Source organism: Apium graveolens, chromosome 11, assembly GCF_009905375.1.
Source record: "Apium graveolens cultivar Ventura chromosome 11, ASM990537v1, whole genome shotgun sequence".
NCBI classification, from domain to species: Eukaryota; Viridiplantae; Streptophyta; class Magnoliopsida; order Apiales; family Apiaceae; genus Apium; species Apium graveolens.
In genome coordinates this window covers 3,640,735-3,668,698 of record NC_133657.1, presented here as the reverse complement: position 1 = coordinate 3,668,698, position 27,964 = coordinate 3,640,735, and the positions used below count along the sequence as shown (strand labels likewise).

Here is a 27,964-nt window from a genome sequence, read left to right as displayed (position 1 = left end):
AATCACTTTCCTCTTCAGCTTCAAATAAACCATCTTTATCTTCCAAGACTGGTTCAAGGGAATGTCAAAAATATCAAAGTCATCCTGTTCTCCACTGTAGTAGACATTATCAGCCTTTCCTTTGTCTCCAGCAGAGGTATCGTTTTCTTTTCCCTTTCCACTACTCCCTTTCTTCTCCCCCTTAGTTGAAGGATCCTCTACTGACTTTCCTTTAGAACCTCCATCACCTCCAGAGCCTGAGCCTCCACCAGACGGCCCTTCAAAGTAAGTTCTTTGTTCTTCATTAGGGCAGTGAGAATTCTTGATCATGAAGTACAAGTGTTTCATCCCTTCATTGAGATGTTCCATGCCCGTTTCTATCTTTAGAAATCTAGAGGAGTCCAGTGAATGATTCATTTCAACCAGGTCTTCAAGAGAAGTCATTCTTGTATGTAGAGAGCAGAAGTTAGAAATGTCATCAGCTAATAAAGTTGGAGTTTCCTGAATGGAATTGAGCTTTGGTATGACAGTGGTCTTGAGATCTGAGATATCATTCCTGATAAGTGCCAGCTGATTGTTGACAGAGGTGGAAAAAGAAGACCGTTCAACCACTTGTGCTTTGAATGATTTAGCTTCAGCTTGGCTTTTAGCAAGTTCTTCTTTTAAAGCAGCATTTTGAGCTAACAGGTTTTCAGTGTCTGTGTCTGTGTGTGCTCTCACCTGAATTTCACTCGTATTTGGTTCACTCACCTCACGTACTTGTGTTTCTCTCAATATAATTGCTCGTGAGGAGTCTTCCTGTTGCTGTTCTTCTGTACCTGCAATTAAAATCACCCTAGCCTCTTCAAGAGAGGTCAGTGGTGGTGCAATGGGAATTCGTGAGTCCCGATCCTCAGTGAAACCCATCATTTCATGTGAAATAGATGTCTGAATTGCTTCAGGGATAGATTGACCGAGTTGCCCTCCACTTTCTCCAGATAAATCTGCGAGTGGAGAATCCCGTGAGGGAGCCAGAGGTGTTGGATCTGGGAGGGGAGAAAATGACTCTATTAAAGGTGGCTGAGAGTCAGATTTTCCCTCAGAAGCATGTAACTGCTCTTCTGCCGTAACTATGGCAGGCACTGTAACCGACTCTATGTGCAATCCTCGCTCTGTATCCTGAGTAACATCTGTGGGTATGTATGGTTTCATTGTGAGTAATGGAATTGTGCTTGACTCAGTACAGGATGCCATGGCCCTATGGCGAATTTCAATAGATTTATCCTGTTGAGAGGATGTTTCTAGTAACTGTTCAGTGGCCATTTCAAAGTCCATGTCCTGTTGGGAGGACAAGGATGGGCTTTCAGATGCCTCAGTGAATGTTCTTCTTTTCTTCGGAGGAGGCAGAGCTGAGGGTTCATTCACATCCACCAATACACTACTTCCTATTAACCTTCTGGGTAACATTTTAGACAGTGGGGGAGAGGTTGAGATAGGTTGTGACTCTGTGTTTGGCTCTATGACCTGGTATTGAAGCTGTGGTTCTACAACTTCATGGTCAGTCCTATCAACCACTGGGGGTCTTTCAACAGAAGTAGGAATGGAGTGAGAGTGAGGAATTACTACCTGTAATGGAAGAGCATCTGATGTTGGAGGAGCCTGGGTGGCTTGAACCACTGGAGGTTGAGCTTGTTGTTCATGACCGGGAAGATTGAAAATAGGTAAGGGAATATAAGTGGCCATGAAAGCAGATACAAGTACTGGAACTTGCATGAATTTGAAGGTTGTGTCTTGGCGGGTGTAAATCTTTTTACTTACAGGAGGGGGTTCGGTTACTGCGGAGTTAGGAAAAAGGGCTTTGTGCTCAGGTGTGAGAAGATGATCTACTATAAGCATGAGAAAACGAGCATAGTAACACGAGACCCTACGATTTGTAGAATGATCACGTAAAGCAGTAGTGAGACGTCTCAAGATAATGGGTAAAAGTAGTTTGCCAAAATTGATCCTTTGATTGAAAACAACCGCAAGACCAATATACTGCAGAGTGGAAGTGATGTTGTGAAATTTGGATTTAGTGCAGTTGGCAAACACTTTAGAAAGTGTATCGAAGAAAATATCTCATTCAGACACCAAATTGGATTTTGAAAGTTTGGTTAAATTGATCACCCCCTGATAGTGAATAGCATGGAAAAAGTTTGAAATATCATTTTCAGAGGGCAAATTACAGAAATTGTCCATAGGAAAATTTAAAGCTCGATTGACGATTGTTTCATCAACCACATACTGTGTGTTTGCCACGGTGAATGAAAACGATTTAAAATCATCGGCCACAGTAGAGGTTGTGCAAATCAGTCTTAGAAGATCAACATTTAAAATCACATTTGATTTAATAGCAGAGCTAACAATCGAATGGTCATTTAAAAATCTAATCCACGGCTTAATTTTTTCTACATCACATTTATCTGGATTAAAATAACCAACAAGATTATGCGAGACAATTTGGAAATTGAGAGCCATTTAAAATAATAATAAGACACACACTTTCAGAATTTTAAGAATAATATTAAGAAAATTTGAATTAATTAAATTAATTTAATAATTCGAATTAAATTAATTATGATCGAAAAATTTAGACAGAAATGTATCTCGTTAAAATTCTTAACTCACAAACGCAGATTTGAAAAGCCAAAAGACACAAAACAGAAATTAAAAATAAAAATAAAAAAAAAAACTGATTTTGGGGAAAAATCGAATTGAAGTAAAAGAAAAGAAAGAAAAAAAATGGGCAGCACTTCTGTAAATATATACGTGTATGTATATATCACAGGAGTGAAGTTTTAGTATGATGAGTAAAAAACTCGAGCAAGGAAGACAGACAATGGAGATGGATTTGATTAAGATCGAGTAGAGAGAGAGAGAAAAAAACGAGAGAATAAAGAAGAAAACTGTTGGAATTTTGAACAAACACTGAACTGACTGACTTAACAAAACAAAAAAAAACTTATAAGTAGACAACTGGTATGACAATTCGGGATAGTCTTACCGATTGTCATACTGATAGTCATACCAGGCTAAAGAAAATAAGAAATAAAAGAAATAAAAGTAATAAAAATAATAAACACTAAATATATATAATTGGTATGACAATCTGATAGTCATACCGATTGTCATACCGGTATAAAATAAAAGGAAAATATTTATATATAAGGTTTATAACTGGCAAGACAATTGATAGTCATACCGATTGTCTTGCCAGTATAAAACTATACTGATTAACAAAATAAAACACAATTAGACTGAAATGACTTTCAGCAAGACAATTTCAATTGTCTTGCCGATTGTCATAGCAGCAATAAAATCAAAATAAACACACATACATATATATATATATATATATATATATATATATATATGTACTGAAATGATTTTCAGCAAGACAATTTCATTGTCTTGCCGATTGTCATTTCAGTAGAGAGACAATTAAATATTTACAGAAAATATTAACAAATATGGAAAACTGAAATAAAGTCTTATATTAATAGTAAAAATTCAGAAAATATTTACAAAAACAAAGACAATATTTCAGAATTAATTATTTTCATTCCAAAAATAGATTTCTGTTGAATTTTAGAAAGTAAAATTCATAGAAAAATATTTTTAGGGAAAATAAAATATTCTGAGATATTTAAAATTAACAAGTAGAGTAAATAAAACAGATGAGATAATAAAAAAAATACATAGAAATAAGCAGGAAATTTTGGAAAATGATAAAATAAATTTGCAAATGAATTTTTCATTTATGAAAAATTCATTTGTAAATTCACTCAAGAACAGATTTCAGATATTCAAAAGTTTAATCACTAAAGCTATTCAACATACCCAATTTACCAACTAATTTCGTAAATGTGGATTCATCAAGAGGTTTAGTGAAAATATCTGCTATTTGTTCTTCTGTTGGAACAAAAAATAGTTCAACAGTACCATTCATGACGTGCTCTCTAATAAAATGATACCTGATGTCGATGTGCTTTGTCCTCGAGTGCTGCACAGAGTTGTTGGTGATGGCTATTGCACTTGTATTGTCACATAAAATAGGAATTTTGTTCAATACAGAGCCATAGTCTCGTAGCTGGTTCCACAAGATCTGAGCACAGCAGCTTCCAGCAGCAATATATTCAGCCTCGGCCGTTGAGTTGGAAATTGTTTGCTGTTTCTTGCTGTACCATGAGACTAGCCTGCTACCTAGGAATTGACAACTCCCTGAGGTGCTTTTCCTATCAACAACACTTCCTGCGTAATCTGAATCTGTATATCCAACAAGGTTAAAACCAGATTCTTTAGGGTACCAAATACCTAGATTTGGTGTTCCCTTAAGATATCTTAAGATTCGTTTAACAGCAACGAGATGAATATCTCTAGGATCCGCTTGGAACCTTGCACATAAGCATGTAGCATACATAATATCTGGTCTACTTGCAGTAAGATAGAGTAATGAGCCAATCATACCTCTGTAGCTTGTGACATCTACCTTAATGGAGTTTTCACATGGTCCAAGCTTGACAGCTGTAGTTGACGGAGTCCTTGCTGATGCAGAATCCTCTAGATTGTACTTTTTGAGGAGTTCCTTGAGATACTTGGATTGACAAATAAAAGTTCTATCTAACCTTTGATTTACTTGTAATCCAAGAAAGAACTTCAGCTCTCCCATCATGCTCATTTCAAATTTGCTGTGCATTAACTTAGCAAATCTCTTACAGAGATTATCATTAGTAGACCCAAATATTATATCATCCACATAGACTTGGACTAATATAGTATCATTCTTATGCTTTTTAGAAAAGAGAGTTTTGTCTATGACACCTCTAATAAAGCTATTTTCAATAAGAAATTCAGAGAGAGTGTCATACCATTTTCTCGGAGACTGTTTGAGTCCATAGATAGCCTTGAAAAGAAAGAAGACAAAATCCAAATGATCTGGATCTTCAAAACCAGGAGGTTGCTCTACATATACCTCTTCATCCAGCTTTCCATTCAGAAAGGCGCTCTTGACATCCATTTGATAAACTTTAAAGTTAGAGAATGCTGCAAATGCCAAAAATATCCTGATGGCCTCTAGTCTAGCAACTGGAGCATAGGTTTCATCATAATCAATGCCTTCAGCTTGAGAATACCCTTTAGCTACCAGTCTTGCTTTGTTTCTTGTAACCACACCATCTTCATCTAGTTTATTCCTGAATACCCACCTAGTACCAACAGCTTTCTTGTGTGTAGGTCTAGGTACCAGTTTCCAGACTTGTTGACTTTCAAATTGATTGAGTTCATCTTGCATAGCAATCACCCAATCTGGATCAGTCAGTGCTTCCTCAATCTTCTTAGGTTCCATCTCAGAAAGAAATCCTGAGAACAGACACTCATTTTGAGTAGCACGTCTAGTTCTGACTCCAACATCTGGATCACCAATAATCAACTCAAAAGGATGAGCTTTATTCCAGACAGTCTGTCTTGGAAGATTTGATCTTGATGATTCGCCTTGAAATTCATTGGGATGTTGTGTCCTACTAGTTGATCCTTCAGCATCTCCCCCTGAGTTGTTGCCATGTTGACTTGAAGATTCTCCATCAGTAGCAGTGGTATCTCCATTGTTGCCAAAGTTTCCATCACCATTACCTTGAGTATCATCATGATTAACAGGTTCTTCACCAGCAACAACCTCAGGTTTTTGACCATGTTCTGATTCGGAATCTGACATATCATCAAACTTCAGTTTCTCAGAAGGATCTTCAGTTTGGATACTAGGGATTTTAGTGTCATCAAATGTAACATTGACACTTTCAGTTACTTTGTGTTGATCAATGATATACACTCTGTATGATCTTCTTCCATATCCAACAAAAATACCCTCATATGCATTTGCCTCGAATTTACCACGACGATCATCTCCATCCTTGAGCACGAAGCATCTGGCACCAAATACATGAAAGTATTTGGTAGAAGGTTTCTGTTCATTCAAAATCTCATAAGGAGTTTTCATGAAGTCTTTGTTGATTAGAGTTCGATTCTGAGTATAACATGCAGTATTGACAGCTTCAGCCCAAAAGTACATTGGAAGACCTGATTCACTTAACATCGTTCTTGCAGCTTCAATCAATGTACGATTTTTCCTTTCTACCACTCCATTTTGCTGAGGGGTTCTAGGAGCTGAAAATTGTCTGGTAATCCCTTTGTCTGTACAGAATCCATTGAGAAGTGAATTCTTGAATCCTGTTCCATTATCTGACCTTATTGCTCTAACACGGACATTAGAATCTAACTCAATCATCTTGATATGATCAATCACAACTTGTGGTGTTTCATCCTTAGAGTGAAGAAATAAAACCCACGTATACTTGGAATAATCATCAACTATCACAAGACACTAACACTTCTTTGACATCGAAAGAACATTAATTGGTCCAAATAAATCCATGTGCAATAATTGCAGAACACCAGTTATGGAAGATGTGTCAGTGCCTCTGTGACTTGCTTTCTTTGACTTTCCTTTCTCGCAAGCCTCACATAGTCCTTCTGGGGAGAATTCCAGCTGAGGCAGACCTCTGACCAATTCTCTTTTGACAAGAGAATTCATTGTTTTGAAATTGAGATGAGAAAGTCTCTTGTGCCATAGCCAACTCTCATCTGACGATGCCTTTGCATAGAAACAATTGACTTCAGGATTGCTTCCAGAGTTCATGTCAGCTACGAACAGATTTCCTTTCCGGATTCCCATCAAGGAGGGTTTTTCACTTTTCTTGTGTAGAATCTGACACTTCAGCTTGTCGAATAAAACATTGTAGTCATTGTCACAGAACTGACTAATGCTAAGCAGATTGTGTTCAAGTCCTTGCACAACATACACATTTTCAATGATAACATTTCCAGCCAGCAAACAGCCATATCCCTCCGTTAAACCTTTGCTGTTATCTCCAAAGGTAACCACTGGGCCAGCTTTCTCAACCACATTTGATAGCAGGGCTCTATCTCCGGTCATATGTCTTGACGATCCGCTGTCAAGAATCCACACTACCGGTTGTACCTGTTTAATGCCCTGCAATACAAATGGATTAGACCTTCTTCGGAACCCAAGCTTGGATGGGTCCGGCATACTTGTAAAATTGGCCTTTATCAGGCAAAACAACATTCTTAATTTTAATATTCTCAACTTTATCAATGACTGGACATTTGACCTTGTGAACAGCCTTGATAAATTTCTGTTTAGGCTTAGGCACAAATGTCTCCTTTCTAGCTTTAGGAGGACTAGCAGTCTTAGACCTATCATGCTTTCTATTATTCACATGCTGACGAGGAGTAGTCTTATCATTAGAAAAATGCTTACCATTAAAATAAGCATACATCAGATTAAAAGCACAAGACATACAATCAGGAACACCACATGCTTTATGAGAGGGATTAACAATAGGCAACTTATGCATGGTAGACATGGCATTTGTGTTATCCAACTCATGTGTGTCTGAGTTAGTCTCAGTTGCTTTCACAACCTTGACTGGAACTTTTGACACACTTGACTTGGAGACAACTTTCTCATTAGCATTATCTTCAGCACAGATTTCTTCTTGAATAATAAATGAGGTCTCATCAAATGGTTCAGCAATTGATTCTGTATAGAGGGGTTCATCAACACCCTTAAGCACATGTGGTACTTCCCTGCCTTTAGCACAGATATGAGGAGGGGAGTTTATGCCTAATTTTCCAATAGCAGCATTGTAATCATAACCTATTCAGGATGTTTGATTAACTTGCTTATTGTAAAACTCTTTGGACTTCGAACAAGAATTAAAGTAAGCTTTAACCTTAACCTCAAGACCGGTGATCTTGTCTTTGAGAATAGTTTCAAGTTGTCTATAACAGTCAACTCTATTCTCTAGAAAAGATACTTGTTCTTTTAATTTATCTTGATTAATGTGCACAAGTCTTAATTCATTGACCTCTTTCTCAAGGTCTTTGATTTGTTGATTTAACAATTCATTATCACGACGAGCACAATCTAAGGAACCTCCTAGATGATAAACTAATTCAGCATCAGTAAATTTTACCTCTTTTCTTGACGATGAGGTGTTTGCATCACTAGCCATGAGAGCAAGATTCCCAACTTCTTCATCTTCACTGTCAGTATCATTCCAGCTTCTTCCCTTTGCCAGGTAAGCCCTTTCAGATTTACTCTTCTGATTAGAATCATAAGAGTTCTTCCTAACTTGTTTTGGCTTCCTGCATTCTGTGGCAAAGTGTCCCAACTCATTGCAGTTGAAGCATCGAATGGTGCTTCGATCAACCATCCCTGTTTTATACCCACCACTACTGGTGTTAGAGGATGAAGATCCACCTTTCTGGAATCTGTTGTAGTTGGACTTGTACTTGAACTTGGGATTCCTTTTAAATCTGACATTTGAGAATCTCTTGACAATCAGGGCCATTGACTCATCCTCCAATTGCTCCAGTTCTTCCAAGGAATAAAAATCATCTCCTGATTCATTTGTAGTGGAAGGATCAAATTCTGCTACTATCACATTTTCTTCAACCTTGGAAGACTGTACCATTCTTTCTGACTGTTGAGATTGTTGATGTTGTTGATCTTCAGCTACTAGAGCAGTAGACGTGCTGACCACTCTTCCTTTCCCGTAAACTTCCTTCTGCTGAATCTGCTCCAACTCATAAGTCTTTAACACACCATAGAGCCTTTCCAAAGAAATCTCACTCAGATCTCTTGCTTCTCTTATGGAAGTGATTCTATGTTCGAGATGAGTTGGCAGTGTTAAAAGGAACTTTTTGTTGACCTCCCTGATGGAATAGTATTTACCATTAATGTTTAGGTTGTTGATCAATGCATTGTACCTCTCAAACACTTCAGTGATTCCTTCTCCTGGATTGGATTTAAAGTATTCATACTCAGAGGTTAGGATTTCTAACTTGTTTTCCCTAACTTCCTCTGTGCCTTCATTAATAACCTCAATATTTTCCCATATATGTTTGGAATTTTTACAATTCATCACATGTCTATTCATCAAGGGATCAAGAGAATCTACTAAAATTAATTGAAGGCTAGCATCCAGGGAGGCTTCTTCTTTTTCAGCAGGAGAAAAATCCTCAGGATCTTTCACATAAGTTCTTGCTTTGGTAATCACCACATCATTTTCTATTACCTCTGGTTCAATAACCATCGGAATTTTAGGACCCTTCTTTAACACTTCCAGGTATTTGGAATTTGCAACTTGTAAAAACAATAGCATCTTCTTCTTCCACATAACATAATTTTCTTTATCGAATAGTGGAATTTTAACGGTTCCAACTTTTTGTGTAGTCATTATGAATTTTTGAGTGAATAAAAAATTCAAGGAGTGAAAGAAACACAAAAGTCTAGGATCTTGATTTGTACGTTAATCAGAAGGCTCTGATACCAATTGTTAGGTCTCAATATGTTTGTAGAAGGGGGGTTGAATACAAACAATACCGTTTAATCGAATAAAATGCGGAATAAAAAAGTGAAACAAAATTCAAGTTAAATAAAATTATTATTAAACTTGAAAGGTGTTACAACAACGGTATCGTTTACAAGGGATTAATCTCAAATCAATTATCATAAATCTAGAATAAATTCAACATGAACTTTTTCTATTTTTGCAATAAAAAAGATCAAATGCTATAAGCGATTTGAGATTAAGTTCTAGGGATTTCGATCCGCTAGATTGTTACACAAGAACAAGATAAATAATTCTAGTGGTTTGGATTTAACTTTACAATCTAGAATTTTGATCTTGAATAAAGCAGATGAAAAATGAAATGATTTGCTTTTATTTCTGCTGTGTTCTTGACTTGTGTGTTCTGTATGTTAATAGAATGAATGTCTTCTGCTTCTTTTATCAAAACAGCCGAATGGAAATGAACTGCAATGACAATCCCTTAGCTCAGCAAGACAATCGGTAGAACTATCTTTAGAGCTAACAAGACAATCAGAATGAGCTAGCAAGACTTTCGGTAGGACAATCAGATTGTTTTTGCTGAAAATAAATAGATTTAAATCCTATAATAATTCTGGTAAGACAATCCTTTTGAATTAGCATGACTTTCGGTATGACTATTGATTGTCATACCGATTGTCATACTAATACAATCAGTTGTCTTGTTGAATTAAAACAGATTATTAAACCAATTTAAATTCTGAAAATTCTTAATATTAATTCAGAATTAATTAATCAATTAATTCAATTAATCAAATAAATTAATCTTTGAAGATATAATTTATTTTCTTAATTAAATTATATGACTTAATTAATTAATAGAGAATTAATACTAATCTTGAGCAGCATTCATTCTTCTGTATATCTTCTGAAAATCACTGAAATATATGAATCAATTCCACCACTTCAATGTTGACACTCGATGTACTGTCTGGTTCATGAGTGACTAACTTCCGTGACGTTTCTTCATGCCTTGACCTTGATACTCTTGATTTTCTTCAGACTAAATCCTTGTAATTAATTGATACCCTGACGAGATCTCTGTCACTTGATTAAATCCACAATCTTGATTTATATCACCGAGGCTTGATCAATTGTTTGAGCTTCTTCTAGTGAATTAAGTCATCAAGTCTGTAGATGAACAATGCTTCTTAATCCTTTGACATATGTTACTCTGTGAGATCTCTCTGACGATATATCCACTATTTACTTATTACATTCTTATTTGAGTTGAGTTAAATCCTCGAATAAACAAATAGGCTATGACATATGCCTTTCACCAGCCTTTGACAGAATTGGGTATATTGAAAAAACTCAGGAGAAGCAACAAGTTCAGATTGATGAAATTCTAAAGAATCAAGTTTCTCATCAAACTCAACTCAATGAGATCCAATCCTCAGTGGAATTGCTTGTCTTTCTTCTTTTACCTGCTGATGTCAAAAAGGGGGAGAAAGTAATTAAGTCCAAATGCAAATCTACTCAATCACTGAAAGGAAAGAATGATGGAAATGATGACCAGGGAAACTATGGAATGGGTAGAGGTCATGGTCAAGGCAAAGGTGGCAAAGGTTCTTCATCAAAGACAACTGAAATTTCTACACAAAGAACAAGTTATGATACTAGGAGAAGAATAAGTTCTGGTACTAGTAAAAGGATAAGTTCTACTGAACATCTGGAACTTGATGAAGAAATTTCAAGGAGATTATTTCTTAAAGAAAATCTTGGAATGGACTTTGAAAGTCTAAAGGAAGAAGAAGCTAGACTTAAAGCAGAAAAAGTCAACTCCAAGTCTAAAGCTTCTTTTGTTGAAAAGAAACTTCCAAATCCTAAGGGCATTGTGATAAAAGAAAGGACAAATCCTGAGGCAACCAAAGCCAAATCACAAGTGGAGGTAGATCCAAGATCCAAGGGCAAAGAAAAAGTTGATGAACCTGTAAAGGTATATGTGCCAGTCATAGATGAAGAAATATCTGACGAAGATACTAGTCTTACTCTGATGAAAAGGAAGATTTGTCAAACAACCTCTGACATGGCTCAAGTTGTTCAGAGTCAAGATGTAGTAAGTTCTGATATGACAGTGAAGCAAGCAACCTCTAACATAGCTCAAGTTGGCTTGATATCGGAAGATAGGGAAAAGGAAACCTCTGACATTGCTCATGTTAAATCTTCAAAGATGCTACTGCCAGGATTCACAAAAGCTCAACAGACTCAACCTTTGAAGACTACATCAAGTGGTTTTGAAGCAAGAGTTGTTACAGGAAAGGAAGCAAGAGATAAATCTGGATTGGGTAGTTCAAAAGAGAAGAGAGTAAACAATACTACCAATGATCCAACTTCCTTAAGTGAACCAGGTGTAGGAGCAACTCCTGAGAGATTGAATCAACTTGAATCTGTACAAATGGTTTACCATTTTGTTTTGAAATAAGACATCATGTTATACTTTATGACAGATGGGAGGGTATTCCATATCAGGGAGAATGCAATTTCATTGAAGTATTTTGAAGAACTGGAACATGTTCTATTTCTGCTTCAAGTTAAAAACAGTTCAACAGATGGTGCTGCAGGGTGTTTAAAGTTAAATATTTAAAGACAAAAGAAGCTTTACTCTGTAAAATCTGACAGCCCATACTGTCCCAGTTACAGATCTCACAGTGGAGAAATTGTTGAAATGAAACCTAATACTGATAAAATTATCACTACATTTTCTGGTATTACGGGACTTGAATTCAATCCAGAGTCTGATAAAGCCTAGATCAGGATATAAGGAAAGCTATTTTTCACACTAGTGAAGATACAGTTGAATTGAAGAATGCTAAAAGGAGGATGATCAATGAACTTGAATATGCTGAGAGATGTTTGTTGAAGAACTATCTCAAAACAACTCCTGACATCAAAGAGATCAGAAATTGAAGCCAAGTCAAAGATCTACAACTACTTAAATTCTGAAGTGTATACAGACTGAAGCTGATATCAAACCTTGAGGATGGTAAAGCTATAAGGACTGTAAGATGTAGTTATCTAGTCAAATTTTCATACATTTATACTTAATATTTTTGACATCATCAAATATCTGTTAAACTTGTATATTATGCTAATTTACAAGTTGGGGGAGATTGTTAGATATATTTGTGATGTCATGTCTAATATGATTTGTGTTTAGTTTCCAGATCTTACTTAACAGGACAAATCAGTACTTATACTGAAGTCAAGACTTAAGATACCAGAACTTAAGTTGTCAGAACTTAAGTTATCGGGAGATATTTATCAGGAGATAATATCAGGACTTAAGAAGACGTTCAGGTAAGGAAGGCGGCTGATTGAAAGGAAAGAAGATCAAGACAAACATAAGAAGAAATATGCATGGAGAAGAATTCTATAAGGAATAGAATACTTGGAAGAAAAGATAACTGATTGATATATATTAGGAAGCAGAATTGTATTCGATATCAATTAGAAGATTATCTTATAATTGTGTAGTATATAAATACAGGCATAGGGTTTACACTATAGTTGTTATCATAATCGAGTTTATTATTCATTGTAACCCTAGCAGCTCTCGTGATAATTTGTTCATCACTGAGAGAGGACAGTTCTTTGTAATAGAGTTTATTGTGTTGAATAAAATCTGTTTTCTGTTACTTGAGTTCTTATATTCGATTTGATTGTAGTAAACACTGTATTCAACCCCCTTCTACAGTGTGTACGACCTAACATATTTGAAGAAGAAAAGGAAGAACCAAAGCCAATTCAGTCTACTACTATAAATCAACCAACTATGCCCATAATGGAGCAAGTTGAAATCAAGGTCCATCCTGGTATAAATTTTCATGGTGAGCCAATCATTCCCAAGAACGAACCAATAGACTGGGAAAGCCTACATATTCCTGAGCTGAACATCCCAATACCAACCACTTCTAAAAGAAGAAAGAATATACCAAGAAAACCAATCAAGTCTATCCCATTAAAATCCAAAACCTTATCTAAACCCAAGACAACAGTCAACAAAGGAGATCAACTCTTTATTTGTGATATAAAGGAGTTTTTAGACATTAATCTTTACTTGAATGAGCTAGATGAAGTGAGAGCAATTGATGCCCACAACAGACTCCCGAAAAGATTAGTGTTCAGGTATAAGAGTGGAAAGGAAATAACATGGCCTCTTCATAGGATTCTCAATGAAGGCTACACTGTCAAACAATGAAACTCTCAAGAAAATGCAAGAGATGCTAGATCTATCTAATGAGGATGAATCTGAGTTCTACAGACAACTCCAACTCTAGATAGAAGAGAACAATGTGAAGCTGGGAAAGAGGACTAGACATTCAAGGAAAAAAGATTAATTTGCTCGGATTAGAGGAGCACCTTGAACAAAACTTGTGAGACTTTTGAACTTTCTTTTATCAACTTTCAATAAAATTTACAGCACTTATAATTTTATCTGCTATTGAATGATTCTTTTGTATAAGGTGTTTTGTTATCATCAAGTCCTCCTAAATTTATGCCTACAATTCTAGTAGACATAAATTAGGGGAGATTGTTACGAATATGTTGTAGGCTTGATAATATTTTACCAAAATACCTTAGTAGATTTAATTAAGTGTAATTGTAGCTTTTAACGGATAATCTTACTCTATCATCCGTTGAAAGAGTAGTTTATGTTTAAATAAGTTTTTGTAGCACATTCATGTGTACTGTAATGTCTTAGAGAATTAGAAGTTGTAGGATATTCTAAGTCATGTTGGCTACTAGAATGATATGCAAAATAGGTTGGCTAATTGTAATTATTAGATGCCTTATAATTTTGCATGAATGAAATTAAGTCAACTGCCATGAAAATACTTTCAACGGATGTTTCTACAAGGCTTCGAAGGATGACCCAAGTCTCAATCAACGGATGATCCAATAGAGTCTCGACGCATAATCAACAGAGTCTCGACAAATAAGAAATTCAAATAGGAGTTGATAGTGACTTGACAATCACATGGGTTGATTGTATACAAAAGGAATGTGGCAGCCTGTAATAAGGATTATGAAGATCAAGAATCATTTCCATTTCCATGCAAAACATGGGCGTTCAAAGATGCCATATCTATCTGGATTGCATTGGACAGAGAAATAAAGAAACATGTGATTATACCTAGATAATATACATTTGTTTTGTCTTATAACACATGTAATTTGGTGATATTATAAACCAAGAGTAGCTAGAGTTAAAAAGTGAGATTGATGTAATCAAAACAAGTAAAACAAGAGAGCATTTGTAAGCTGTATCTTTAAGAACTCTCAAGTTTTAGTTTGTAAGAACTCTTGTAAATAGCTGTGTGCTTTTGCATCATAAAGATCTTCTACATTTATATATATATATATATATATATATATGTATCTGGTGGAAATAACAATCCACCAGAAAGTTTTAAACATCCCAATGTATTTACTTGGTATTTGAATACTTGAATATTTTTTATCCGCAATTAGCCTATTTAAACACTGTCATATTTATATCTGTAAAGAAGTTTTAATTTCCAAAAGAAATCAGAATTCCATTCAACTCCCCTAAGTAATTCTGTAGTTAGATTGTTTGGGATTAACATATATGTATAGTTATTTTCAAACCATATTACTTAAAATTTTAAGCAAATCAATTTCAAATATTAAAAATTTGATTTCAAATTAAATTCAAAAAATAATATAGTATTAAAAATAATCCGTGCATTGCACGGGTTTTAGGCTATATACTAGTGATTCTTAACTTACAAGTTATTTGTTTTCAAATCTGATCGACTCATCGCTACCTTCTAACTTTAATCCTGTTTTTTATCAAATTTTAAATCTTTTTTTTCAATTATTCTAATATTACAATTCTAAAAATTACGAAATATTACATAAAAAATCAAAGAGTTTTTAGTTACGGGAAAATCAAAAGTTAAAAATAGCTAGAACTAGACGACCACATACTTTTTTTTGTTAATCATTTAATTTTATGCTTACTTTAAGGTAAAAACATTTCATCTTATATTTGGATATATATATATATTTAAAAAATTGATTATAAATTTATCACTTCTAGTATTAAAAAAAGAAAGAGAATAAAATAAAATTCAAATTTAGAACTAGATATATGTAGAAACAAATTGACAAAAATAATTGATTTTCAAAAAAAAAGAATGAAAATAACAATTCTGAAAAAATGACTAATTTTAGTCGACTGAATATTTCACTGTCAGTTTGGATATCCCAATTTGTATAAGATATCATCTATATCACATTAATCATCTATATTTAAGAAAAATTATTAGTGGTACTATTCTAATATTGACTTTTCCGAATAATACCAAGATTATAACATTTTATTAGCGGAAGTTAACAATAGGGGTACAATATAGAATGATATTTAAACCAAAACTATTTTATGTACCATTTGGAAAAATCAATTCTAAGAAAGTATCATTAAAAATTTTCCAATATTTTTTACTAAACTAGCACATTCATTTTAAATAAATTAAATATTTTTTTACTTAAAAATTAATGATGCTAAATATTTAACAAAGTGAAAAATAGGTGATGTATTTGAAAATTAGTGGGTAGAAAATCATGGCAAACAAATGGCGTATATGTCATAATAAAGTACTCGAGTACTGTTGGTGCCAAGCAGAAACGAAGCGTACGCTACTTTTTGCACGAGTTTCTAGGAGATATCTCTCCGATCATCATCCGGCGATTTTGAAGCTTTTCCTTTTATCTCCGGTTAGTAAACTCTTCTCTTATTCTTGGTCGCTGCTGTGTTTGTTCTCTTGTTTTTTGTATTAGTGTATTAGGCATGCATGTGTATGTGTCGGGGGGAGAGAGAGAGGGAGAGAGGGAGAGGGAGAGGGAGAGGGAGAGGGGGAGAGAGAGAGGGAGAGAGGGGAAGAGGGAGAGGGAGAGGGAGAGGGAGAGGGAGAGGGAGGGAGAGGGAGAGCGGGAGAGGGAGGGAGAGAGAGGGGGGGAGAGGGAGAGGGAGAGAGAGAAAGAAGAGAGAGAGGGAGAGGGAGAGAGAGAGGTAGAGGGAGAGGGATAGAGAGAGATGATAGTTATTTTGTAGTTATACATATATGTATTGAATAATACTTTCTCTTACTAATTATATATGTTAAAAGTATGGGTTTAATGTTATAATTACTTCTTGTAACATCTAGATTTATGTATTATTGAAAGATTTAGGAGATCTGAGCTGCTTAATTCTATTTTATTTTTTGAAGAAATCTATGTGGCTAATTGATGGCATAAAAAAGTAGATTAGATCGTGTGAGATGACCTTTAGGTTTTTATTTTGTATGAGCATATGTTGCGTGTGTGTGAACTATGTACTTTAGTGGAAGTGACTGTTTTTTGACATATGTTTACTTTAGTCTAAGTGACTGTTTTTTGACATATGTTTAACAGCTTAAAGCGGCTTGAAATGGGTCTACATGTAATTATGTCAAGAAAAATCCACGGTGACTTGAATCTGGTGAACTAACTTTATGTTCATGAAAAAACAGATAAAAAACCCCGCCCCTCCTTTTTTTTCTTTCAAAATTGGTGAAATTTGTTAGACACGTAATTATTAACACAATGTAAGGGTGTCTTTGGTTTTAAGTCAATTAAAAACAGATAAAAAAATCCTGCCTCTCCTTTCTTTTTTCCTTTCAAAATTGGGGAAATTTGTTAGACACGTCATTATTAACACAATGTAAGGGTGTCTTTGGTTTGAAGTCATGAAAACCAGTACTCATTGTTAACACAATGTAAGGGTGTCTTTGGTTTTAAGTCATGGAAACCAGATATAAAAATCCATACAACCATCTTTTTATATCTGGTTTTTTCGTGACTTCGAAACCAAACAAACCTTATATCTGGGTGTCTTTGGTTTGAAGTCATGAAAACCAGTACTCATTGTTAACACAATGTAAGGGTGTCTTTGGTTTTAAGTCATGGAAACCAGATATAAAAATCCTGCCACTCTTTAAAAAAAAATTGGCGAAACAACCAGATATAAGGTTTGTTTGGTTTCGAAGTCACGAAAAAACCAGATATAAAAAGATGGTTGTATGGTTGACTGCCCCATCAGGTGTTTTATGGACAAGTGGAGAACTGGAATGTTATCCTTCCACCGACAGGAGAGGGAAGTGTTCGCTGCTCTGTGAAGCCAGCCTAGCGCAGTGCCCTCCTCTTTAGGGGCCAGGAACTCCAGGCCTTCGCCTAAAGCCCATGACCCTGCTCCCTACTTGGAATGGGCAAGCCACTGAATAACCCCCAACAGGCCCAACCTTCTGGAACAATTCAACCTCCAACCAACTTATAGCTCCCACTTGGGTTACAGGCCTGCGCTACTAGACCCAGTTGAAAGTTTAACCCTTTCACTATAAGTATAAACAAACACAGGCTCCATTCCCTAGACAATGTGGTGGAAACTTTGCTTTCTTTTGTTTTTCGTTTCCTAGTTTAGTATTCTATAACATACCACACTTAATTAAAAACATTAATCTAAACTAATTTGTTAAAATTTTCAATTTCTTACTTTACATTAATTGTTTGTTTGAATTACAAATGAGTAGCTGGTTTTGGTTTCAGCATTTTAAATAGGAATTTTGTTTCAAATCCTCGACTAGCTAATCACCAAGTATTTCTTTCCCACGATTGCAAGTAAAGTTACCTGTTCGCATGCAGTTGACATGTTATGTAGTATATGCAAAGTGCAAATTATGGTATTGATTTTGCATACTCCAACATCTAATATTTTAATTTCAATAGATGATTTATAAAAGCTACTGAAATCGTATTGCTCATGTGCTTCATTGACGTTTAGACTTGCAACTAACAATGCCAGTCTTGTGTGGATGATAGAAGAAAGTCAAAACCTTCACCACTGTATGCAATAATGGTCTCGATGGATGCCAAATAAGCTGAGTGTCACATTGCACTTCTCATTACAATGTTCTTGTTCAATCTGCTGCTTTTTTGGAGTTGTGACTGGAACAAGTAACGTAGAGAGAAATAACAGATACATTTGTAAGGCATCCAGAAAACGGTTCCTGCCCCCAAGGAGTAGATTCATCTGCCCCTCCAAAGTAGGTAAAGAAATCACCGTTTAACCCTCTTGTTCTTTGGCTTATGGTGTGCAATAGTGACCTATATTATTGAAAATACATAATGTTATAATGTTCTATCTATTGCTCCTAATTTTGCTGATAAAAATTAAAGAGTAGGAACAGTAAAATTATATCTTGGGATTATTCGTGCACATAAACTATCGACACTGTAATTAGATGATTGAAGATTCATTATGATTGTAATTAATAGATGTGTATAAAGCTTTAGCTTACTGTTTCTTATGATATATCTAATGTTGATATACTGTCCAAGTGTTCTTTCTGGTTGACTCGGGGTGTTTTATAAAATGTTAAAGCCTTAGCCTCCATGGTCAAGAGCTCAAGATTTCGATCTCAATGGACAACCTGCAACTCTTGGTGATTTTTTCCGTTTTAAAGCCATTTAAATTGTGTTTATATGTAATTTATATTAACAGATATCGAGGGAAAATACTCAGAATTTTTCACTCACGTGCTTTAAGTAGATATATCCTGTATTACAACTATAGTTTAACCACATAGAATTGGAGGACACTTTTTTGAACTACAACTTGCAGGGGTGCGGGAAAGCTGGCCACCATGTCACAGATACGGGTAGACCTTAGGTAAGCACCCCTCGTATGTGCAATGGAGGTCACCAACCTAGGCAATTGGCCTTCATCATGTTTGTTGATCTGTATTGGACGAGGGAACATTGATTGCAAGAAAGTGTTATATGCAACTCCTACTATACAAAGTAGTATATCCTTGATTGTTTTAAACTGATTTTAACTAAAAGACTTATTTTATCTACTAAGGTGTAGTTTGCTTGTGCTTATTACTGTGAATTATAATCGACTTACAAACTGAAATTTAGATGTGTGTGTGAGATAAATTAAAGTAACTTACTAAGTCGGTTAAAAGTTGAATTCAGGAAGTAGCTGTTAGATACTGAATGTCAGTCTACTAAATTTTTCTCTTCTCTACGAAAACTCGTATTAGGTTTTGTTTTTTTAACGTTTTTTATGCAGTTATGCAGTTTAAGTTAGAATCGTTATTAGATTCTTTTCTAAAAGTACAATTACCAGCTTATAAGCTGCGCGATGCACGGGTTTCTTTTCAGTATTTACCAAATTTTTTATCTCTGTCTTGATAAATTTTTATTATTTTGTTTTGAATATTTTGATAGTTTACTATATTACAATTGGTGTAAGTGATTTATATTGGTTCTAATTGTGTACTTGTAGGATTGTAATATTAGTAATAGATTATTCATGTGAAAGTAAACTATTCGTGTGCAACAAGGACCTAAGTTATTGATAATACGAAGCTTAATACTTCATGCAATATTCTTGTTTGCAATGTTTGGGCAACTGCTCCGATATATTCTCTGATAAAAATTAAAGAGCAGGAAGAAAAACGAGAAAGCATGAATAAATTAAGTATAAAGAATTTTGAATCATAGGTAAAAACAAATTTCAGTCGTAAAGGAATCACATGGTTTTGAAGTTCTGTAAATTTTTAAAACTGCACAAATGCTGTGAAACTTGATCGTTTTAGCGATAATCTGTGTAATGCCTCTGAGAACTACTAACGCGAGTATTCTTTCTGGTTGACTCAGTGTGTTCAATATACATCCGAGCCTTAACTCTCCATGCTCTAGATTTTGGTTTCAATGGACAACATGTAATTCTCGGTGGACTGTTTCTACCTTTTGGAAGTTTAGACGAAGACAATTAAAATACACAAAGGCGTGATGATGGGCTGGTTCAAAGAAGCAGTACTGCAAGGTACACGGAAATTTCTGATTCCTTGGTCAGGTGAAGCATGAGATGGTAACTTATATTTATGTGATTTAATTACTTTTATCTTATATCATCTTTGCATATCAATCCAGTTTATGTGATTTATTACGAGAAGAAGAGAGGTTGTGTGTGTGTGCGTGTTCTGAAGAACATTAAGATTTTAAAAATGTGATGCTTTTATAACCTCGTATATAATGTTACATCCTATATTGGGGAGAGTAGAATGGTAATTATACTTGGATAATCAAATTTGCATCTTAAATGTTTAGCACATGCAAAGATAAGAAGGGTTTAATGCAGAAAACCAAAGTAAATTTAGGTAAATAAAATTTTGAAATGGTGCATCCATGGGAAAATTGACAGCTAGAGGCGTCTCGAACTGCAAGGGGAAAGCCTCTAAACCACAACATTAGGGAACAGTACGTGCAGATGGGTATAATATTTCTCTGAGCAAAGAACTCCTACCTAAATCTCCCTGATTGGATGCATCCATCCCACCTTACGGCCCAAACCAGGAAATGCTAGAGAGCTAGCCAGTGGAAATCTAAACTAATACTGTGTAATAGATAGAAGTTGTCCATAATCATGCAAAATAGTTACAATAATGACTGTGTCAACTTCATAATTTATAGACCATTATGAAATATATTATATACGTTGTAACCGAGTAATCTTTTAAAAAAAAATTTGGTTTTTATTTAAAGAATTGTATTGAAGCTTGGTTTTTTTTAACGAGCATCAGTGTAATACTTCTGATTGTATATTTCTCAGTCTCAAGCACAACTGCCGATCAATGTTTTCTTTCTCGTTGACTTGACATGTTCTATAAATGTTTTGCCTTGGCGTCCATGGTCAAGATTCCGATCTGAAAGGTTGCCATTCTCGGTGAACAATCCATTTTCAGTCTTTGACCTTTTCGAAGTAGGAGACGAAGGCAAATAAAATCGACAAAGGAATGAGGATGGGCTGGTTCGAAGAAGTGGGATGCTGGTTCGCGTAACATGGTAACTTACATATTTATGCAATCTAAACATTTACATAGCAATTTGTTGTTCCAAGTTAATGTCATTTTCACCAAAAAAAAAGTGCTAGCTACGGAGAGTGTGATATTAGTCTAAACCCCGATAAAAAGTAAAAATCGGTTACTAATTTTGCAAAAAGAAAGTTAAAAAAATTTGGACCATTTCTCGATTTGTGCATGTCTTCCTTGCGCAGGGGCCATGCTAATCTTCTCTATATTGTTACAATTTTATCAGATGTCCCCGAAAGGACAAATAAATGATCTTAAACTGGGTTATATAAGAGAGACTTGGACCGTAGGGGACAATTCCGTTCATTTGAATAAAATTTAAGTAAAAATTAGACTAGAACTGTAGGGTATAATTCCACTGGAATCTCCCTCCAAAAATTATCGTATGCCATTATAAGTAGCGAGCACACGGTATTCTTTAGTAAAAGGCGAAAGAATAGTTCGCTTTGTGCTCACTACATGGCTGCGTGAGATGTGTTAGGAATTAGTGCCCCTTTATATTGCTGCGGGAGGAGCATGGTTGCTTGAACTTTTCTATATGGGTCTGTTTGGGCACTAAAATATGACCCGGCTTGCTATTGAGAATTCTGCTCCCTTTTGTTTTGTTTTCCCTGCAAATCTGAAAAACAAATCAGCCTTTTGTCAGAGCTTTTGGGTAAATCACAGTGAAACCGTCACCTTGACGAATCCGTTGCTGGAATTTTACGTCATGTCTTTGCCTCATAGGTGAGCAGGGTGTGAGTACAAGAAGTTACACTACCTTGGAAACACTTCATATAGTCCCCGGAGGCACTCCCAGGACTCATCCGATGCATTTCCCCAAGGAACGACCATGACGTTTTTGCCAATTTTCCACGATAAAAAATCCGATTTATGTTTTGGAAAAGAGGACTATAGATATTTTGATTATTTCTGTTTTGCCATGTGACATGGATGGAAATGAATTAGATAACAAATTTCCTCAATTGTGCTTTCTTCCATAAGCCATATTGAAAATTCGGCTCTTGCGGTCATTTCAAATCTCTGATATGTTCCTGTTGCTTCTCTGCTGATACATTGGAGAGGAATTTACCATTAGGAGTCTAAAATTTGTAAAAATAACCAGAAATGTTTTCAATAAAATTTACCATTAGGAGTAACATTTGTAAAAATTACCTAAAATGTTTTGAATAAATGATTTGGTGGGGTGCGCCAAGCCCGAGCAATAGTGCAACACTTGGGCGACACGTGAAGACCCCAATAGCAAGCTATTGTGATGGACCTTCCCCCTTAAAAAATTAATTTAATATCGTGTGGACCAATGGCCCACATATCAGATATTAAACTGATAAGAACAGATACTACACTTGATCTTAGCCAAAAGGCCGAGAAAGGTATGACTTTATTCTGTGTGTAATTCTGTATTTATACATCAGTCCTTATGCCTCTTCCAAATTTATCCCGATGTGGTACCAATGTCTTTGACTTTGACAATACATACACGGCTTGCCAGCCATATTTATGGACAGAAGAGAGTTACCTGTGTGCTGAAATCACTTGGAATTAGTCCGAGTGGAAACAAATCTTCTGACTATGGTGAATTTTTTATTTGGTACAGAACATACACAAATACCCAAATGAATGAGATATTACAAGAGACGACTAGAACACATCTTGACTAAAATGGCGAACTATATTTGACAGTTCCTTGGCGTTTGTAGAATTTTTTTCGTTTTCAACCCATCCAAATTGTGTGTATGTGCAATTTAATCTTTACAGATATCAAGGGAAAATACTCGGAATTTCAGTCACGTGCTTCAAGTATATATATATATATATATATATATATTGTAGTACAGCTATAGTTTAACCACATAGGATTGGAGGACACTATTTTGAACTACAACTTGCAGGGGTGCGGGAACGCGGGCCACCATGTCACAGATTATGATTTTGGCTCCACTATACGGGTAGACCTTAGGCAAGCACCCCTAGTATGTGCAATGGAGATCGCCAACCTAGACCATGGGCCTTCATGATGTTTGTTGATCTGTATTCAACGAGGGAACATTGGCATTGATTGCAAGAAAGTAATAGATGCACCACCTATTGTACAAAGTAGTTTATTCTTGACTGATTTAAACTAATAGACTTATTTCATCTACTAAGGTGTAATTTGCGTGTGCTTCTTTACTATGAATCATAAACGACTTACAAAGTGATTTAGATGTGTGTGTGAGATCAATTAAAGTAACTTTCTAAGTCGTTTACAAGTTAAATTCAGGAAGTAACTATATTTTTCTCTACGAAAACTCGTATTAGGTTTTGTTATTTACTTTTTTTATGTAGTTTAAGTTAGGAGCATCGTTAGATTCTTTTCTAAAAGTACAATTTTCGGCATATAACCTGCACGATGCACGGTTTCTTTTCGGTATTTACCAAATTTTTTATCCATGTCTTAATAACTTTTTATTATTTTGTTTTAATTTTTTGATTTTAGTTTACTATATTATAATTGTTGGAAGTGATTTATATTGGTTCTAATTGTGTGCTTGTAGGATTATAATATTAATAATTGATTAGTCATGTGAAAGTGAACTATTCGTGTGCAACAGGGACCTAAGTTATTGATAATACAAAGCTTAATACTCCATGCAATATTCATGTTTGCAATGTTCGGGCAACTGGTCCGATATATTCTCTGATAATAAATAAAGAGCAGGAAGAAAAACGAGAAAGAATGAATATTCTTTGGGATCTATCCTAAGGAATCATTAAGTATAAATAATTTTGAATCATAGATAAATTATTTTTTCAGTCGTAAAGAAATCACATGGTTTCGAAGTTTCTGTAAATTCATTTGTGAAACTTGTCTGTTTTAGCGATAATCTGTGTAATGCTTCTGAGAACTACTAACGCGAGTATTCTTTCTGGTTGACTCAGTGTGTTCAATATACATCCGAGCCTTAACTCTCCATGCTCTAGATTTTGGTTTCAATGGACAACATGTAATTCTCGGTGGACTGTTTCTACCTTTTAAAAGTTTAGACGAAGACAAGTAAAATGCACAAAGGCCTGCTGATGGGCTGGTTCAAAGAAGCAGTACTGCAAGGTACTCGGAAATTTCTGATTCCTTGTTCATGTGAAGCATGAGATGGTAACTTATATTTATGCTATTTAATTACTTTTATCTTATATCATCTTTGCATATCAATCCAGTTTATGTGATTTATTACGAGAAGAAGAGAGGTTGTGTGTGTGTGCGTGTTCTGGAGAACATTAAGATTTTAAAAATGTGATGCTTTTATAACCTCGTATAAAATGTTACATCCTATATTGGGGAGAGTAGAATGGTAATTATACTTGGATGGATCAAATTTGCATCTTAAATGTTTAGCACATGCAAAGATATTTAGGTAAATAAAGTTTTGAAACAGTGCATCGTGGGAGAATTGACAGCTAGAGGCGTCTCGAACTGCAAGGGGAAAGCCTTTAAACTACAATATTAGGGAACAATACGTGCAGATGGGTATAATATCTCTCTGAGCAAAGAACTCCTACCTAAATCTCCCTGATTGGATGCATCCATCCCACCTTACGGCCCAAACTAGGAAATGCTAGAGAGCTAGCCAGTGGAAATCTAAACTAATGCATCCATCCCACCTTACGGCCCAAACTAGGAAATGCTAGAGAGCTAGCCAGTGGAAATTTAAACTAATACTGTGTAATAGATAGGTGTCCATAATCATGCAAAATAGTTACAATAATGATTGCGTCAACTTCATAATTTATGGACCATTATCCAATCAAAACAAGCTAAAGTTATAAAATTTTATTTTTATTGTGGGGCCTTGTGTGCCCGCCATAGAAAAACCGTAGATTAAACATATGAAGTATGTAAGAAGTCTTCTGAAATCCTGTAGATGTGCCAAACAGAAATAGACCGTTCTCTACTTTTTGCACGTTTTTCTAGGTGATTAAAAAATGAAACGCAAGTATCTGATCATCTTCCTGAGATTCTGAAACTCTTGTCATCTATGGTTAGGAAACACTTTTGTATTCTCTTCGTGCTGTTTATTGAATTGGTTTTATGACGTGCAACACTGACCTATGTTATTGTTAATACAAGTGTAATTCTTCATCGTAAGAATATTCCTCGGGAATTCTCGTTATAGTGGAAAAATAGGTTCTTGAGTTTTTTTATTCTTAGAATGAAAAAATGTTGGAAAGGTTGATATTTTAAGCAATATGTGAGTGCCGTTGTCTTATAACCTGCACGATGCACGGTTTTCTTTTCGGTATTTACCAAAAAAAATTATCCACGTCTTCGTAACTTTTTATTATTCTGTTTTAATTTTTTTAATAGTTTGATTTTAATTTAGTGTATAAGTTCGGCATATTACTTAGTTTACTATATTATAATTGGTGTAAGTGATTTATATTAGTTCTAATTGTGTACCTGTAGGATTGTAATATTAGTAATAGATTATTCATGTGAAAGTGAACTATTCTTGTGCAACAGGGACCTAAGTGATCATTTGTGTTACGCTTCTTATTGTACAGTTCTCGAGCAATCTACTATATCAAGTGTTTTTAATGGTTGACTCGGTGCACTCTATATATGTCAAAGCCATGCTCAAGATTTTGGTCTCCCAATGGACAACCTGCAGCTCTCAGTGAATTGTTAATCTTCAATCTTCTTCTGCCTTTTACAAGTTGATACGAAGACGAATAGAAAAGACGAAGAAAATGGGGATGGGCTGGTTCCAAATGGTAACTGGATTATTTTTGGAAGTCAGTCAAGGCTATGACAAATAGAAGAGACCAGAGAAATAGGTAATGAAATTATTCTTAAATTGCTGCTTCCATTGTCAAGTGAAGTATGAGATGGTAACTTGACTTTATGCAAATTAAGTGTTTTTCATCTTACATCTTGTTTAGATACGAGTCAGTTGCTCCATGACCCAAGTTTAAGTGATTTTAACCGAAAAACAAGGGTCGGCTAGACAGAGTGTGCGTGCAGTGCTCTCCAAAGATAGCCAACTCAGTCTAATCTGAATAAAATGATTGCCAATTAATCGAAAACGGGGATTAAATAGTAAGAGAGTGTCTGTTGATCCCCGCCAAAGTCAGGCACAACTTACAGTTTAATCCAAAAAAATATTAATTGCTAAATTGGCAAAAGAAAATTGGACCATTTCTCGATTTGTGCGTGTCATCCTTGCGCAGGTCCATGCTAATCTTCTCTGTATCGTTCCAATTTTATCGGATTTCCCTGAATGGACAAATACATGATCTTGAAAAGAGTTTTTTCAAACTCAAGTTGTATAAATTTTATTTACGAGCATATATGTCGTAAGAAAGGCTAAACGTTAGATATTATTTCGTTACAAAATAATTTTTTAAGTGAATATATCGAAATGTTTTTGTGGTTTATAATGTATTTTTTATAGTTAATTTTGTTTAAAAATCGTTATTTGAAATTCTTATTAAAGTACAAATTACGGGTCTAATTTTGAAATTTTACACAGGACCTGGCCATATTTAATGTCAAACAAGAGGTGGATTGAGACCAACCCAAGCACCACTTTTCTATTATCTTCGAACATACTTAAAAAACTTTTATTGACCTTTTTTGATTTGTTCTTCTGAATTATGCTATTAAAAACACCTCCTATAACTTCATGACTCTCTAATCAACTCGCTTATCGCAGCAAGTTCAAGTTCAAACCTTGAACTCATATTGAAGCAACAAATCAAAGTCATGTAATTCAAACAAAATAAATAAATAACAACTCTCATTTTGAACAATAATATAATATCACTAAATCATAAAAAACAATAAATAACAATAAAAGAGTTAACATATAAATAATAACTCTCACTTTGAACAACAATATAATATTACTAAATTATAAACAACAACAAATACCAATAAACAAAGTTTAGATTCAGATTTACTAAACAAAAATAAAAAATCATAATCAATATAACAACATCGTGAACTGGACTTCAATAAATTCATGCAATATTACTGAATCAAATATCTACTAGTACAAAACCTCGATAATCTCTCATATCAACTATCGACATTCATACTGCTTACATAAAAATAATTCAACATGTACAAAATTTGAGAGACACACCTATAGTTGATGAAATGCAAACAAAATACAACTCTGACTTCAAACGTACCAGTTGATTTGAGCTTTTAACTTGAAAATATTATGATTTCTCTCTCCTGCTATGCTATGCTCTCTCTCTCTAACTCCCCCCTCTAATTTTCTTTGTATATATGTGTATACATGTATTATAGTGTGTGTATGTATATAAATTTTAGCAATGTATATGAAGAACTAATTTTTAATGACTAAAATCTATATATACACGTGTACATGATCTCAAACACTTAAAACGATGTAGTTTGAGGTGTATTGTAATTTTGTATGGTATACTATATTCTATTGAGCAGCGGAAGGGAACTCTTTGTTGACGGGATAAATTAAATTAAAAATAGAGGGGGAAAAACTGAGATTGTGTGTAGGTTGGTGCAGATTAGTTGGGTGTGATACTTTTAGGGGGTCATTATATTAA

At 34.9% G+C, this 27,964-nt stretch overlaps 2 long non-coding RNA genes and 4 other non-coding genes across 23 annotated transcripts; 1 reads left to right on the top strand and 5 right to left on the bottom strand.

Moving 5' to 3' along the window:
* The first annotated feature begins 16,050 nt into the window (after window positions 1-16,050).
* On the top strand, window positions 16,051-26,727 carry LOC141695236 (uncharacterized). 17 transcript variants are annotated; one of them, XR_012564409.1, is made up of 8 exons: window positions 16,054-16,211; window positions 16,890-18,556; window positions 18,895-18,955; window positions 19,135-19,182; window positions 20,178-20,376; window positions 21,133-21,365; window positions 24,314-24,482; window positions 25,934-26,722. It is a non-coding gene; the product is annotated as an uncharacterized LOC141695236 (long non-coding RNA). The 17 variants fall into 17 exon arrangements; XR_012564408.1 differs by having other exon boundaries at window positions 16,890-18,560; XR_012564405.1 differs by having other exon boundaries at window positions 16,053-16,211; window positions 16,890-18,955; window positions 25,934-26,724.
* Window positions 21,531-21,633, bottom strand: LOC141698940 (U6 spliceosomal RNA). The gene has a single exon (XR_012565436.1). It is a non-coding gene; the product is annotated as a U6 spliceosomal RNA (small nuclear RNA).
* LOC141695235 (uncharacterized) lies at window positions 21,679-22,757 on the bottom strand. 2 transcript variants are annotated; one of them, XR_012564392.1, is made up of 2 exons: window positions 22,547-22,757; window positions 21,679-22,439 (listed from the first exon to the last, which is right to left on the bottom strand). It is a non-coding gene; the product is annotated as an uncharacterized LOC141695235 (long non-coding RNA). The 2 variants fall into 2 exon arrangements; XR_012564393.1 differs by having other exon boundaries at window positions 21,679-22,436.
* Window positions 21,741-21,856, bottom strand: LOC141699614 (U5 spliceosomal RNA). Its single transcript, XR_012566056.1, has one exon. It is a non-coding gene; the product is annotated as a U5 spliceosomal RNA (small nuclear RNA).
* LOC141699244 (U2 spliceosomal RNA) lies at window positions 22,573-22,768 on the bottom strand. Its single transcript, XR_012565719.1, has one exon. It is a non-coding gene; the product is annotated as a U2 spliceosomal RNA (small nuclear RNA).
* On the bottom strand, window positions 26,554-26,656 carry LOC141698975 (U6 spliceosomal RNA). The gene has a single exon (XR_012565469.1). It is a non-coding gene; the product is annotated as a U6 spliceosomal RNA (small nuclear RNA).
* Window positions 26,728-27,964: the final 1,237 nt, after the last annotated feature.